The following is a 14,721-nucleotide window of genomic DNA, read 5'->3' as shown; positions in this document are numbered from 1 at the left end:
TTTTCTGCTGTTTGTAATGTGCCGGGGGAGCCCGAATGAACGCCCACCTTTGTTTCTGGCCGATAGGTTGAGTGTTGAGGGCTGATCATTGACTGTGGAGTCTCTGAGGCAGACAGTGGGAAGCGTGTAGGCTGCTCCACGACGACTGTGCCGGAGAGCTGCGCTGTCCGTGGTGCTGAATGCGCCGCCACAAACACAGGCGCTCATTTCAGATGGTGTGAGAGCAAAGACGGTGATGCGGGGGGAAAAGCAAACAAACAATAAAAGCCCACGGGTGGTGGTTTTATTGTCTCCAGTGAAATAAACCCTCCAGTTGAGAGCAAAACAGTGATCCCTAACGGCACACACAGCTAAAATGACTCTCTTGCGTGATGGTGATCGTGTGGTGATGCGGTGTAAAACACATTTGTGGGGGGAAAAAAATAAAAAAAAATACTCTGAAGCCGCGGTGTTATTCCCGCCTGCTGCACCGTGCGTGTCTCGGCGAGGCGATGTTTGACTTCAAATGCCATATTTAGGAGAAAAAAAAAAAGATTAAAAAAAAAAAAACTCTTGATCGCTGTGAGTGATTGGGGCGACGACGAATGGCGTCTCGTGATTTGGGAGAGACGCTCGAGCCCCAGCGAGGAGCGCGCTGGAGCCAATGGCATCGAAGAGCTCCTGTGTGCATAAGCGGTGGATGGGAGCGACTCTGGGTATACTTCCGCGTCCAGTGCGTGTTCATGTGTAGGTTGAATGGATGAAACGGAGAGAGCGGAGAGGTATAGGCATGCTGTGATACGGCCCTATATATTCGCCGGCAGGACTATCTTCCTTTTAAAGGCAACCTCCTCCTCACATTGGTTTCCACTCAGTGATGTCGCGTATTTGTGTGGCGCACCTGTAAAGAGCGAGACAGGCAGAAGCCGGCTTTTTTAATTATTTGATTCCTTTTATTTCTTCTGTTCTTTTTTTCCTTTTGTTTCATGCATTTGCTGAAAGGAACTCATTTCTGTGTTTTGATTTAATAAATATTTCATTTCCTCATTTTATCTTGTTTGTGTTGGCTTTTATGTTTCCAAGTTTGAACTAAGAGAGCGGAATTCATCATTTGACAAGCTATTGGCCAGGTGTTTTCATTCAGAGATTGTTTGCCCTAAGGACGTCCATAACTTTCATTTATAGAAACGGTAAGATATTTTTACACATTTGCTCATTCACCTGAAACATTTTGAATCGATATTTTACCCTGTGTCAAGTCTTTGAGGACAGTGTGTAGAGCAGATCACGCGTTCACTGTAGTCTCAGGCTGTCTTCTTGCATGCAAACGCGATAGGAAAGTCACCGTGGTGCATTCATGTCTCCATTGACGGCTGATTTTCAACTCTGAATTGCGGTGCCTTGGCATATCATAGACTTACACCGCAGGGTAAGAAGGCTGTCTCCGCACATGTGCTCGTTTCAGAATCTTCCCAAGGTTTCAGACATGGACGGACGCGTTTATTGCTCTGGTGTGTAGAAATATAGGCCTTTGGCAGAGTGCTGAAACGTGTGATCCGCATAGTAGTCGGTTATTTTACCGCATCTAAAGTAAAAACGTTGTCGTGTTGGAAATATTAGACTCACGGCGCTGGTTTTATATGCAGAGTCTCACATTACGAGTTGAATTGATGGCTGCAGTAAACAAACCAACCTTACTTGATTTTGAATTTGAGCTGTTTCATCTATAGGAAAACTTGCATTTTTACCAAGGATGTACATTTAAAATACATGGCCAAATACAAATGTGATTTAAACTAAGTGGTGGGCTATGGTAGGGGCGACCTCTTGGATTTAAATGTAAAATAGCCCATAGGGCTGAAGACTCGGTGGAACTCTCTAAAAGCAGCGATGCCATATAGGTTAAGTGCAGCCTGTGTGTTCTGCTACTTGGAGTTGCTGGATGATATTTTGTTAAGTTCTGCCATCACAGGCATGTTTCTATGGGATTTCGGAATTTCCGTGCAGGTGTTAATTGTGACGTGGAGACAATTTTACAATTCCTGCACACACACAGAAACTGGATTTGGATCCTAAGCTTTTCATGCGAAAGGCCCCTTATCAGCATTCCCATTTAATTAGGTTTTGCCTTTTATTCTTAAACTAATGCCAAATATGTCTGTTCTGTACGCGTTTGATCTAAAAATAGACACAGCAATGCTTAAATTCCTAATTGTCGTTGGTAAATTATACCCAAATCAATAATTCTGTTGAATTGTCCAGGGACCCTGGTGGCAGCCTGACGCAGTCACTGCTTCAGTAATGTCATCTTTGTGTGTCTTTCCTTTGCGTTGATATTTTGCTCGAAAAGGCATTCAGGCTAGGTAGCATGAAGCAAAAGTAGACCTACACCTGCAGCGAATCAATTATTTAATCGTGTATTTCCGGGCTAGGGACCGAGTCTTCGCTGATTGGCCGACGGTCTGATTAGTTTACTTACGTTGGCCGTGTTCCCGCCACCGCCCCCTTTTCTACTGCGCAAAGACTGCGACCAAAAGTTTGATGTCTGCAGACTTTACATCAATAAATTCCCGCGACGCCGACTCAACACCTCAAGGTAAGACACCGCAGAGGAGTAGTGTAAAAGTATTTACTGCCAAAATTAACTGTACAGAAAATGCACCCCGAAAAAAGACATTAAACAAGGGACTGTAGCTATCAACGTCCAACAGACGCCGGCGTAGCGAGCGACTCAAGTCGGACATGTTGCTAGCAGATCTCCATAAGAAATATTTGTGTTTTAACGCGACCTAATGTTGGACAACGTTACGTAACGTCAAGCTAGCTAAAATAATGTTTGCTACAGTAGCAAGCGCCGACGCAAATCTCGGCGCTAGCCTCACGAACTGAATTTCACAAACACACATAAAACTGCTGTGTTGGTTAAAATCTTGCTTTTTGTCCGCCGTCAAATTGCGTCCGGCTACACGACCACGTCGCAAAACAAAACTAGCATCGGGTTGCAGTTTCATAAAGTTTAAATTAGACGCAAAACATAAAAAAAATAAATAAAAAATTGGCCATTGCTGAGTGGTCATTGTCTGAGATAATTGACTCAATCCTCATTTGGACTTCGCATGAACCGACATTCAATCGCAGGTTGGTGTTGCGCACAGCGCGGCGGCACAGGTGTCTCAGTTTAATCAATTAAACAAGGCTGCTCTCAGCCCTCAGCCACCCCCCCATCCCCCCTCCATCCGCTCACGTTGTAGTTCACCTAATTAGACAGGTTACCTTTAAACTGAGCTCAACCTTTTACCTTTTTAACACAGGCCGGTTGATGGAGCAGCTGTACTTTATTTGGTCCTGTTTTATAATATTTATTGGTCATTATTTCCAATACTTGTAGAAATCTCGTTGTCAGCTCCTGAATGAAAACTCCAAAATTAGCAGAATTATTTATTTAGCCGATGAATGCATTGTTTACATGCAGTGGTCCCTCTTTAAACAGAGGGTATTTTTTCCATCCACTGCATGAAATTATATTTTCCTATATGTGATCATTGACATAAGAGAGTCTTAATTTCCATCCTCGTGTGATGTTGTTACTCATAAATGGGCATTTCACAGTTTTTGGGTATTACGCAACTCCAGGTAAAGGAACAGGTTAATTGTCGTTCTTGTTCTTAAAGGCTTTAAGGATAATTATCAGACTGTAACCTGTCATATAAACAAAGGCATGTTCTTTTGTATTTTTTCGTGCTCATGCTTGTAGCGTCTGGCCTTGAATATTAAGCATGGATATGTTGGAGCCACGGGCATGTTGAGTTATAGCTGGCAGTCTGCGGTGAGTAATCTTCAGTTGGTGGGTCATGAAAAGATTACGTATCTTTTATCTGAGAGCCTGAACAGTTAATTTACCAGGAAGTTGCCAACACACAGGACATCTGTGGTCCTGTGGGTATCGCGGGACAGCCCAGCTCACTGGGTGTTTTTAAAGGTGTTTCATACACTCTTCAACATCTTGTGAGTTGACATCCCTGTCACATTGAATGTGAATTAACAGACATTTACACATTTAGTCTCATTATACCTGGGTTCTTCATTATTTATTTATTTATTTTCAAAATCCTCAATTGATTTGACGCGATGTGACAAGGGAGTAATGTGTAGGACGGATGAAATATGATTAACAGAATAGAAATGGAGTATTTGTTGATGACAAAGTAGTTGGCTGTGCCGTTATTTATCCGATCACCTGATTAAATATAGCACTTGCAGCCATAACACATTACAATTCTGTGTGTGCAGAGACGAAATATGTTAAAAATAATAATTAAAAAAAAAAAAAAATGGCTGAATCAGATTGTTGTAGTTTGGGTCTTGGTGTTTATGGTTTTAAGAGCACTATTACTAAAGAATTGATATTAATACTAAGAGCACCAGAAGATCTTAATTCAAATTTGCAGATCTCATCACAAGTTCAGCTTTAGGAAAGATGGAAGATGCCCACATGTTCCTATTTCTGTATATATATCTGCTGTTTTTAGGCATTTTTCCCTCCTCAGTGTTCATGTAACTTCCACTATTTCAGCAGCCTCTGTGCTCCTGAGAGGGACAAGAGATGAGAGCGGTTGTCTTTATGTATTATTGAGCCCCCACGTTTGCCTTTCTAAATAAAGGCTGCTGACAGAGTGACTAAAATGCAGGACAGTGAGTGAACTTCCAAAGGCCACGTCGCTGTGCTCTGCACAGCAATGTGTGCTGCTGTCAGAACTGGGTTAGCATACAGTGGGTGGCTCCAGGAAAAAAAAGGAAGCAATTTTGCCCCCTTTGTCCTTCTTAAATGTCCGTCCTATCCCCCTTTCTTCTCCTCGCGGCGTCCCCCTGCACCCCCCTTGCATTTGATCTTGTCTGGGCTGTGTGAATGGTGCACATAGCTGTTTCCAATTTGGTCCTTATTGTCTGTTGGCCACAGGGTGGCCCTCCCTCTGCATGTGTGGGTCATTGCTGGAAGCCAGCATTGCAGTGTTCTTGACCCTGTCACTGCATCACAGCCGCTTTTATAGATCACCACATCTCATGCTCTGTATAGGTGTTATGTGGTGAGTGTTGATTTGTGTACTTTAATGTTTGGCTGTGTTAGTGTGTAGGCCTATGGTGGTGAGAAGCAGAGGGAGTGTGAATATACCTCGTGTCTAAACATTGCAGATATTTCTGTTGAATGTGAAATTATTGGATTGGAGCTCATAGCAAATGTAACGTATCGACCGAGATTCAGTGTTTGAGCTTGACTACGAAATTGACAAAAATCAGAGTCACTAGTTGTTGAGGTTAATAGTCTTAAGACCTCCTGTCAAAAACAGTCAAAACAGCTGTGGCACTTAAGAGACTGGGTTGTCAGAACCTCACTGATGACCCCAGTGCTAAATGAACAGTCACTATTTTCATTTTCAGTTTTAAACTCTCTGACTTGAGGTTTTAAAAGTTGTCATCTCATCTCATCTCAAGGCTGTCAACCTTTTTTTTTCGTTAGTGTCCTGCACACCTTTTTATATGATAGCAGACAGGCTAGTGTCTGACAAAATGACTGCTATGTTACAGTAGGTTGCTCTATCCATTATTTGGTGATGCTGCTTTTAGACTTTCTTTATTAATTAGTAAATTGTCAGAATCCACACATTTGATGTTGATTATTCAGTCTTAAGTCCTAATCAGAGCACTTGTGAGTTAACATTTAATCATAACTAATAGTGTTACAGCAGACAATTAATTTCTTAAGAGACCTTTTTGATGATGTAAAATAAAATTGTGATTTTTTTTTTTTTTTTTTTTTTTAACAAGAAATGACACATTGATATTTTTACATTGGTTCTCTAAAGCATCAAGCCTGGAAGAAGAAAAAATGCCTCTGGCCAAAATTTCAGAACAAGTCAGTATTGATGAACATGTGTTGCTGTCTCTGGAGCAATGCAAACTACCCAACTGAATTTTATTTCAGGCAGACTATGAAGTGAATTTTATGCATTTTCTCCTACTAACAGTAGCTGTATTATTCCCTTCTCCATAAGTGTTGGTGAGAAATCTTACACTTCTGCTTTGGAGGCAGACTGCCAATTATAACTCAGCATTGCATCACTTTTCAGTATTATTCTGACTGGTTCTGGGATGACGGAGCTGCTGCGTAACTACCCTGCTCTCAACCCCCTCCCCACTGTCGCCTTGCACCTTCAGAACAAGCTTTATCAAATTATTAACCGTGTGTTTATGCTGATAAATATTTGCTCTTCCTTAAATGTTAATCTGCAAACAAAGCGGATCGATGCACTGAAACACTGAGCAGAGGTTTGAGAGACAGAAGTAGCATGTGATGGAAATTACCTGCCCAGCAGTTTTCCCTTGTTTGCAAAATTAAGATGGCGTCAGAGTCAAAGTAGTAAAATCTTTAAAGTTTAAAGTTTGTGCAACTGTATTAAAATCCTATTCATTTTTTATGAAGGATAAATCAGTCAATAGGTATGTTTGGATGATGCTTAGACCCCAAAGCACTGCTCCTCAGCGCTGCCATCACATTACACCTTTTTCTCATCAAGGTACAAATATCACCATATTACAGCGTCGCATTTGTCTTGGTGCACGTCAGTGTGTGGGAAGACGAGTCACATCTGTGTTTTCAGCAGGGATATTCTGAACTGTTACTTGTGGGCTTTTAGTTTTCAAGGACAGGCCGTGCATGTCAGTGTGTGCACTCTGGAGTTCTTCACTCTGCAGCTTGTCACGCATACTTGGTCAATTTAATCCTCTGAGGAGCGAGTAGCAGAGATTCGTGCCTCCTCACTTTAAGTGCTCAGTGTCACATCAGTACATGCTGATCTTACTGTTGGCTTCAGGTTCACCTTAAAGAAGTTCTGCACTTAGTCACATCTGTAAATGTTTTTTTTTTTTAGCCCACTTTCTGTGTAACAAAATCTGAAAACTTTATTGTCCTTATCGATCTAGTGTTTGTTGGAAAAGGATAGTCGTTATAGTGTTTTTGTTTTGATCCTTTAAAAGGTCTACTGTACTGTATATTGTTTTATATAATCCCTGAAATTGACAGATTGGCTGAAGAAAGCGGATACCAAAGGCCTTGTCAGCCAATGTGTAATCAAATCAAACCATTTTGTGCAATATTACTGTCTGTCTTCAAAAGTATGAATCGTGTGCTCATGCTGTAAAGGGGGGATTGAAAACCTCTGCCAATGTGCAGACTCACAGATTCATATTGTGCGTTAGTGCCAACAGAATTTAGTGTATTTAACTTTGTTGCTGCCTGCCCTTGATTTGAACCTTTCAAAGGAAATCAGGCTATTTTTTTAAAAGAAATCAATACTTTGTGAGTGCAGCAGTCATGTAATGTTTCTTAACTGGACTAGATTTCTTTATGGCCTTTGCTGACGCTGCCGTTCATTAAAACTGAAATGACAGTCTGGCTGTCCTCGAGTGGCAGCAGTGGCTGAAACAAATCATTTGGATTGATTTGATTTCGAGCTGAAGCAGCTTTGGTTTTGTTTGTAGGGTGCATTTATCATCAGGTCGCAGGGCGCCAGGAGTTTCACAAGTGAACAGAATTCGTGCTCCAACTAACATTTTTTATTTGATATTTTTTTCAATTACTCATTAGTGAGTTTTGAGATCGCAATGTGACATCTTGATTTTGCTTTATATGTCTGAGTCTCAGTCCAAATCCCAAAGATATTCCTTTTATGATCTTAAACAGAAGAGCAGCTGCAGCTGGAAAAATTTCTCTTTAAATCTATGAATTGACTAATTGGTTTAGCTCAGAGCAGGATGGAGATATGAAATGCTATCAGGTTGTGATTGATTTCATATTAGCTGATTTACAGCTGTACTTCAGTCAAGAGTTTGATCAACTGTGAAATCTTGCCTCCAAACAGCCACTCAAAGTCACTTTTCCATGTAATTAATTAGCACAGTCAGTGAGCTGCTAGAACAGAGCCAGCACCATCAGCTTCAGAGGTTGAAGGATGACACATGGCTGAAGCACAGAAGCAAAAGCTTTGTCATTACTTTGGATGTTCCTCATGCCTTTTGTGTAACATCAGTGTGACAATGTAGATGATTTTCACTGTGTTTGAATTGGTAATATCTGCATTGTCTGTATAGTAACACTGCGTGCAGAGGATTTTCTCCCCCTCGTGAGAAGGCTTTGGGATCTGAGAGCACCAATAACTAAACACACTGCACTTTAATGAGTCCTAAAAGGCAGCCTGCTCAGTGGGGTAAAATTGTGGAGGTGGATGGGTTTATCTTAGCAATGATGGGAAAACAAAAAAAGAACCTCGTGGTCTTTATCTGGGTCTGGTTTCAAGACGCTGTGCACTCAGATGCCTGCACTAAGAGGAGGCTGCTGGCTGGCTGGCTGCACACAGTGAAAGCCTTGACTGAAATTTTTGGGGAGCGGCGTTGTGCCAAGCCTTCTCTTCCAAGTGTTTATCTAATGAAATATTTCTGCCTTGTGGCACTCTCTCAAGTGGGACAATAGCCAATGTTTGTGCTTTGTACTTAGAATAAAAGGTGAAGCATATGAAATGGAGATTGAAGTAAGTCATTTTCCTCAACAACAATATGTTCTCTTGTGGCCTGCTTTTCTCTGTTACTATGCACGTGGGAGAGGCTGCTTGTGGAGCGGATAAGTGCTTAGGATTGCAATTTTTTTTTTGGCATATGAGAAACATTTGCTGAATATCCATTCGGTTTTAGAAATTTCTGCCTTTGTGCCCTTTTTGTTAACAAAACCGCAAAAAGGTAAACGCAGGGCTTCTATTGCGCTGGTTTTGTACTTTTGAGACAAATAACAGATGGAAAGAGCAGCAGGAGGGTTCAGTTGACCTGTTCAGGCCTCCTTCCTTGCATGACTGGGATGATGGCTGTGTGTTTGGTGACTGTACTTGGTTAAATAAGTGTTGCTTTAACCAGCTCAAATCAGCGAACTTTGATTTGACATGGAGGATGATTGGTATTGTTTTATTTGCCTAAATCAAATATCGTGACTAACGCCTTCAGGGAAAACCTTCGAGCGCTAACGAGAATCCTTCAGTCAGATTTCGGGTCTGTCACTAAATCTGTGTTGCACAACGCAACTTTGAACTGCAGAACCATATTTAGATATTCATGTTTGTCAGATTGCTGCTGTCTGGAGTAGAGTAAGTCTGGTTATTTACAAATATGCTGTTTATGATGCCCAGATATGATGAGTGAGCTCGTTGTGGTGTATTATGGCCTGCAGCCTTCTGGCCTTTACCTGCAGTGAGAGGAGTATATGCAGCTGTGAACAGCATGACATGCAAGTCTCTACGTTACATTACTGCTATCAGCATTCTGCAGCATGTGTGAAGCAAGTTTTCCTCATTTTCAGCAACTTAGGATTTTAATGAATCTTGATGATTAATTGAAGATTGATTTCCCGCGCAGGTCCTCAGGGTTGTGGGTTCCCATACAAGAAAACAGTAAGGGGCAATATGGATAAAGTCCTTTTACTGTCTCTTTGCATGCTGGAAAATATTTATAACACAGGTGACAATAACAGAGTGTACATAACATGATGCCCTGGGAGATTGATTTTAATAGTATGAACGTCATACATGCATAGCAAGCCCCTCACGTTAAGCTCCTTGCTAGCAGGCATAAAAACAGTGGCTAGCAATGCTATCTATATCAAAAAGAAATGGCTATTCCTATATATGCAGACAAAGTTTTGATGCTGACCATTATTCATAATTTCTTTTAATGCTTTTGAAAAGATGAGCTGCATAGTGCTTCATGGGAGATCAGACAAAACCCAAGGAAGGTAAAAAGCAATATAAAGACACAGGAAGCTGTGTTTTTATCTCTGAAGCTTGGTCTTGCTTAAGAAGATTTGAGTAATGTTTGCTAGCACACAGATATATAAGGGGACAACTTGGACAATCAGCTGTCCTTGTTGAGACTTTGAGTGTTGCCATAGTGTTTAGTCCATCTGGGGTTGTTATTTCTTTCTAATGAATGAATGAAATGTATTTGTGGTCATGGGTCATGTGGGTTGAAGCTCATCGCTGTATGGTTTCTATTTTTGCTCGGGTTATGTAGTCAGTGGGTTTTGACCTTGGTTTCGGGACATGCTAGTGAATCAAATGAGTCACGTATTTGCACTTGTGCACTGCAACGTTGGCGATGCAGTTTATCTACAGTACATTCAAAAGCCTGAAAACAGTCATAAGCATTGAGTCAGGATGCCATGGCGAGGAAACTCTCACACCGGCTAATAATGTCGTGACACCGTTGTTACTGATTACACGGGACATTTACAAGAGATATTTGTTGATGACGCTCAATATGTGTCGAGTGCTTACTTTAATCCGGATGTCTGTGTGTCGCCTCTCCGGGTGAGCTTTCACTGCAGGGCCCATTTTGGCGGCATCACTCTCGTGGTGCACTAGAGCCTCATTGACATCACCAGTTTCCCTGTTAGCATTGGCTTTAAATCCAAAACATTATCAAATAGTTGCTTTTCACATTGACACCAAATCCTCCATCACTGTCTTGCCAGTCAACTCTCCTCATGTGATGAGTGAAATCTGACTGCTGCTACTCTGTGTTGCAACGCTTTCCTCTCAGAATTGTAGCATCCATTGTCAAACTAAATGTTAACAGAATTAATATTTCAAAAATTCTCTTATTATTGTTCAAATGTGAGGCTTTATTTGTACAAAAAAAAGTCATCTCTATGTGCCAGCACTTTTGCAACAAGGAGGATTAAAATGTCCCAAAGTTTCCTGATCAACTGATTTAAACATTAACAATAAGATACAAAATGCAGGACTTTGTCTCAGTTGAAACAATTGTAGCGGCGCATTAATGAGTTATTGTCTCATCATGTCACCATGTTGGACTGTGTTTTCTCCTCTTCATCTCACCTCTCCTCTTCTCACTGACCGCAGCCTCTTTTGTTGCACCAGTAGTTTTTCTGAGCTGTGAAGTTGAAGTTTGACCTCTTGTGGTATACGTTAATATATGTGAGCTCTGGAGGAATGGTACACAAAACATACATTGGTAGTGAATGTTTTTAATCAGTTAAATTCTTTACTGCAGTTAATCAATTAAAGATAAACTGCTGATGGACGTATTTCAGCAGAAGTAAAACGAGCAAAACTCCATATATAAACACAAAAGTCTCCCCAACCTGCACGTAATGTTAGTCTAAATGTTCAGCTTCCACTGTACAAATTGATTGGACATTTTGAGTCGTCCTCATATTTTTTTCATTTGATTAGGGGAGTAAAACTGTTCCTGTAGGGTGCCACGTTTATCATTTTCATTATTGTCAGTTGTTGCCGCTCCAGTAATCATTTTCGATGTTTGCACGATGATGCAAGTTGCACCAAACTGATGTCTTAAAATTGTTTGTCGGACCATGAAACGCAAGGGCAGCAAATCTTATCGTTGTCAAGTTTAGTTATATCACTGCCCTCGACACGGAACAAGTCAGTCAGTCAGCACAGTTTCTACAAAGCAGCAAGCTGTTCAGAGATGCAGCTTTAGTGTGTTATTGTGTACTGAGGATGCTGTGCGTTAGGCCATTTTACACATGGCCTCTGATCCTGGAATGAACATATCGTCAGTGACATCGGGTGTTATGTTACTCATGTGACGACTGCTGTGAGGAGGTTCTCACTTCATGAACACAACTGACTCAACCGGAGTATCGGCCGGAGTTCACAGCAGCGGACACAACAACAAATAATGGCGAAATCAAAGAAGTTTTTTTGTTTTCGCATTCTTGATACTGGCTCGATATGGCAGCGTGTCATCCAGTAATCGACACATGCTTTCAGGTTGGATTAAGGGGGAAAAAAAAGTGCTTTAAACATATTTACTGTTGTCTAAAACTGTAACACAAGTTACCATGGCTAGATGAAGTGCCAAGTGGATGTTTTGCATCAGTCCTCCAGTCTCAAAAATATTATGAGAATGTTGTGCTCCAAGTCAGGATGGACAGAAATGAGATTTAACATATCATCAGTAAATATCTGGAATCAAAGTTTTAAGTGCCATATCTGTGAATATACTGTATTACCATTTATTTTACAATTATTGGCCCTTTGGTGAGACTGTAAAATTAAAAAGCTATTGGCAAACGAGCTGATCGACACAAAACATTCTGTTCTTTACAGTCCTGAGCGGTCTATATGCTGTGGCACACACACATTCTCCCTATTGACAAGCTTTGTTCTGTGCAGAGATGTGCACTGATGATGCTTTCAGAGCAGAAAGATCTAACTATCTGGATAAATAACACTGTTAAGTACATTGTCATTTTTAGTCAAGCTATCACAGTAGACTCTAATCACACACACTCACAGTACACCTCCAGTTTTTCACACTTGAATAAGCTGAGGTCGTAATTATTTTCCAATGCAATAGGAATCCAGAGCGCATCTACAGCTGTTTGATCTGACTGACACAGAGCTGTTTGCTGCAATTTGTCAGCTCACGTGCCTTTATGTATATCATGATACGTGGCACAGCCAATCGCCGCATTTGACGGTGACAGCTGAGCTGTGACAGTGTTGTAACACAATTAACAGACAGAGAAAAGCAGCAAATGGACCTCAAAACTCAAAAGGTGACCCGCTTCAATCACGCCAGCTACACTGACTTTATTAGTTAAGACTGAAAACACTATTAGGGCAAAATAATGTATAAATATATGAAATGACCGACGGAGGATGTGTGACAGCTCAGTCACGTTTATTGACATGTGCATATACTCCAGTTTGAAAGCACATATCAGTATATTTTAGATAGCAGAGAAATGTAGACAAAAAGCAGGGCAATCAAGACAGCATAAAAAATTCAATCTCTGCTTCTGGCTTTGTAAAATAATAAAGAAATTTAAGATTTAACGTTTCGATTCATGCATTATCCATCACGGTGATGCACTGGAAATGGCACATTGGCACGGTGGTTTGAGATGCTCTCCTCCACTAAGAAATATGGATCAGGTTTATTGGGTTATGCCCGTCCATCTGACAGTTGCAATGCTGCTTTCATCACTTGAGTAGAGAAAATCAATTTGCATTTGAGTTACAGCAAGTCGACGTTTTCACTAGGCGCAGCCAACGAGGTGAAACAAATTCATTAATAGGACACTAGAGGCTCAGTTGTCTGTGCTGTGTTTTTGGGCTGTTTTGAAGCCTGCAGCCTCAAAATCTATCACAGCAAATGTAATTTTATATCACAGTAACGGATATCACGGTATAGTAATTGTCATGCAAAATCAATTAAGAAATGGCTTAAAAAAAATATACTTCATCACATTTGATTATTTTCTGTTTGAAAATTCCATACAAACAAAAACAGCCGCCTCACATGAGACAGCACATAAAAACAACCTCAAAACAGTAAAACTAACTACAACAGAGATGCAATGGAGGCTCATTATCGCCACCAACTGCTGCTCTTACCTGAGAACGTGGTAAATCATTTGACCTCATGAGGCAGCTGGATTGCTTCATGGTGCTGCTGCCCCAAATATATAACACAGACAATACAGCTGTTTTCTCATCTAAACTACAGACAAATGTCCCCAGAATCAGGTCTGGACAGTGTCCAGAGTTTCACACATGTAGCACATTAGTCCACGTCAGACGCGTTCTCACCTACTGGAAATACTCTTGTTTGGTTTAGGCGAGGGTTGGCACCTGGGTAGAGCGTGCAGGAGGTGGAGGAGGAGGACTCATCCATAATGACTGTTTTTGTATACGGAGTGGAAAACGGTGTACAGTCATGCAGAAAAGAGTATGAAGCCGCAAAAGTCAGTCACGTCATCAACACGCCTGAACACTGTAGCAGGTTCATACGGCTTAGTTAAAAGTTAAACAACCGAGGGATCAGTGATGCAGTTTTTTTTATTTTGCTTGTCTTGTGATGAATTTTGTATATTTCTAGTTTTAAGCAGCAATTAATGAATTCTTCAGTGGTAATATAAACATAGTGCAGTGCTTGTTTTAATTGTATTTTAAGTGAGATTTTCCTCACAAATTGCTTCATTTTGCTTTGGAGAATATTGATATAATCTGATACATATTGAGCCTCTGTGGCTTTTTATTTGAACTACTTTTCTTTCATGGAAAGTTGAATGTGTCAATATGTAAGATTGTGAAGTGTTTGTAATGCCAGTGTGTGAATGGATATTACTTAAGAAATTAGACCATTTTCCAGTTGCCTATAAACAGCCTGTGGACTGGTTTCCATATAAAGGACTGTCCAGCAAACTGTCCAGAGTCAAAGCTAACATGACTGTGAAGCATGTGGACTATGATATTTTGGTTTTAGCTGCTTAATGTTAGCTAACATTAGCTAGCTTGTACTGTCTTGAGTGGACGTCATCTGTGAATTCATCCTGACTTCTATTCTTGATCCGGCTGCTAAACTGACTAGCTGCCCTGTGCAAGTTTATCAGCTAACATTACAAACCAGCAACCCCAGATCCATGCGACGTACAGCTAGTGGGCTAATCTTAGCTTATTTGCCTGCTAACCTTATTACTAGCAAAATACTATCTGGAGGGGAATTGGTAGTTGGGCTGCTTGCCAACTTAATTCACCAGCTAACGTGAACCATGATACTAACTTATGTATTATTACAAATGGCATTTGTTTTAGCCAACAATAAATGATGGAACAGTACAAAACCGAGGAACTGTTTGCGTTCTACTAGCAG

The 14,721-nt window shown here is 40.9% G+C and overlaps 1 protein-coding gene across 3 annotated transcripts in view; it reads left to right on the top strand.

The window, feature by feature from the left end:
- The first annotated feature begins 666 nt into the window (after positions 1–666).
- elavl2 (ELAV like neuron-specific RNA binding protein 2) overlaps positions 667–14,721 on the top strand; it is a 33,321-nt gene continuing 19,266 nt past the window's right edge. The window contains exon 1 of one of the 3 annotated variants that reach the window (XM_070992728.1): positions 667–1,169. The gene's annotated coding sequence lies outside the window, so the exon portion shown is untranslated. The remainder of the gene's footprint in view (positions 1,170–14,721) is intronic. The other 2 variants (XM_070992729.1, XM_070992730.1) reach the window with 2 other exon arrangements.

This window comes from Chaetodon trifascialis, chromosome 23 (assembly GCF_039877785.1).
Source record: "Chaetodon trifascialis isolate fChaTrf1 chromosome 23, fChaTrf1.hap1, whole genome shotgun sequence".
Classification (NCBI taxonomy): domain Eukaryota; kingdom Metazoa; phylum Chordata; class Actinopteri; order Chaetodontiformes; family Chaetodontidae; genus Chaetodon; species Chaetodon trifascialis.
Note: the sequence above shows the minus strand (reverse complement) of the source record. Positions and strands in the feature narration are given on the sequence as shown.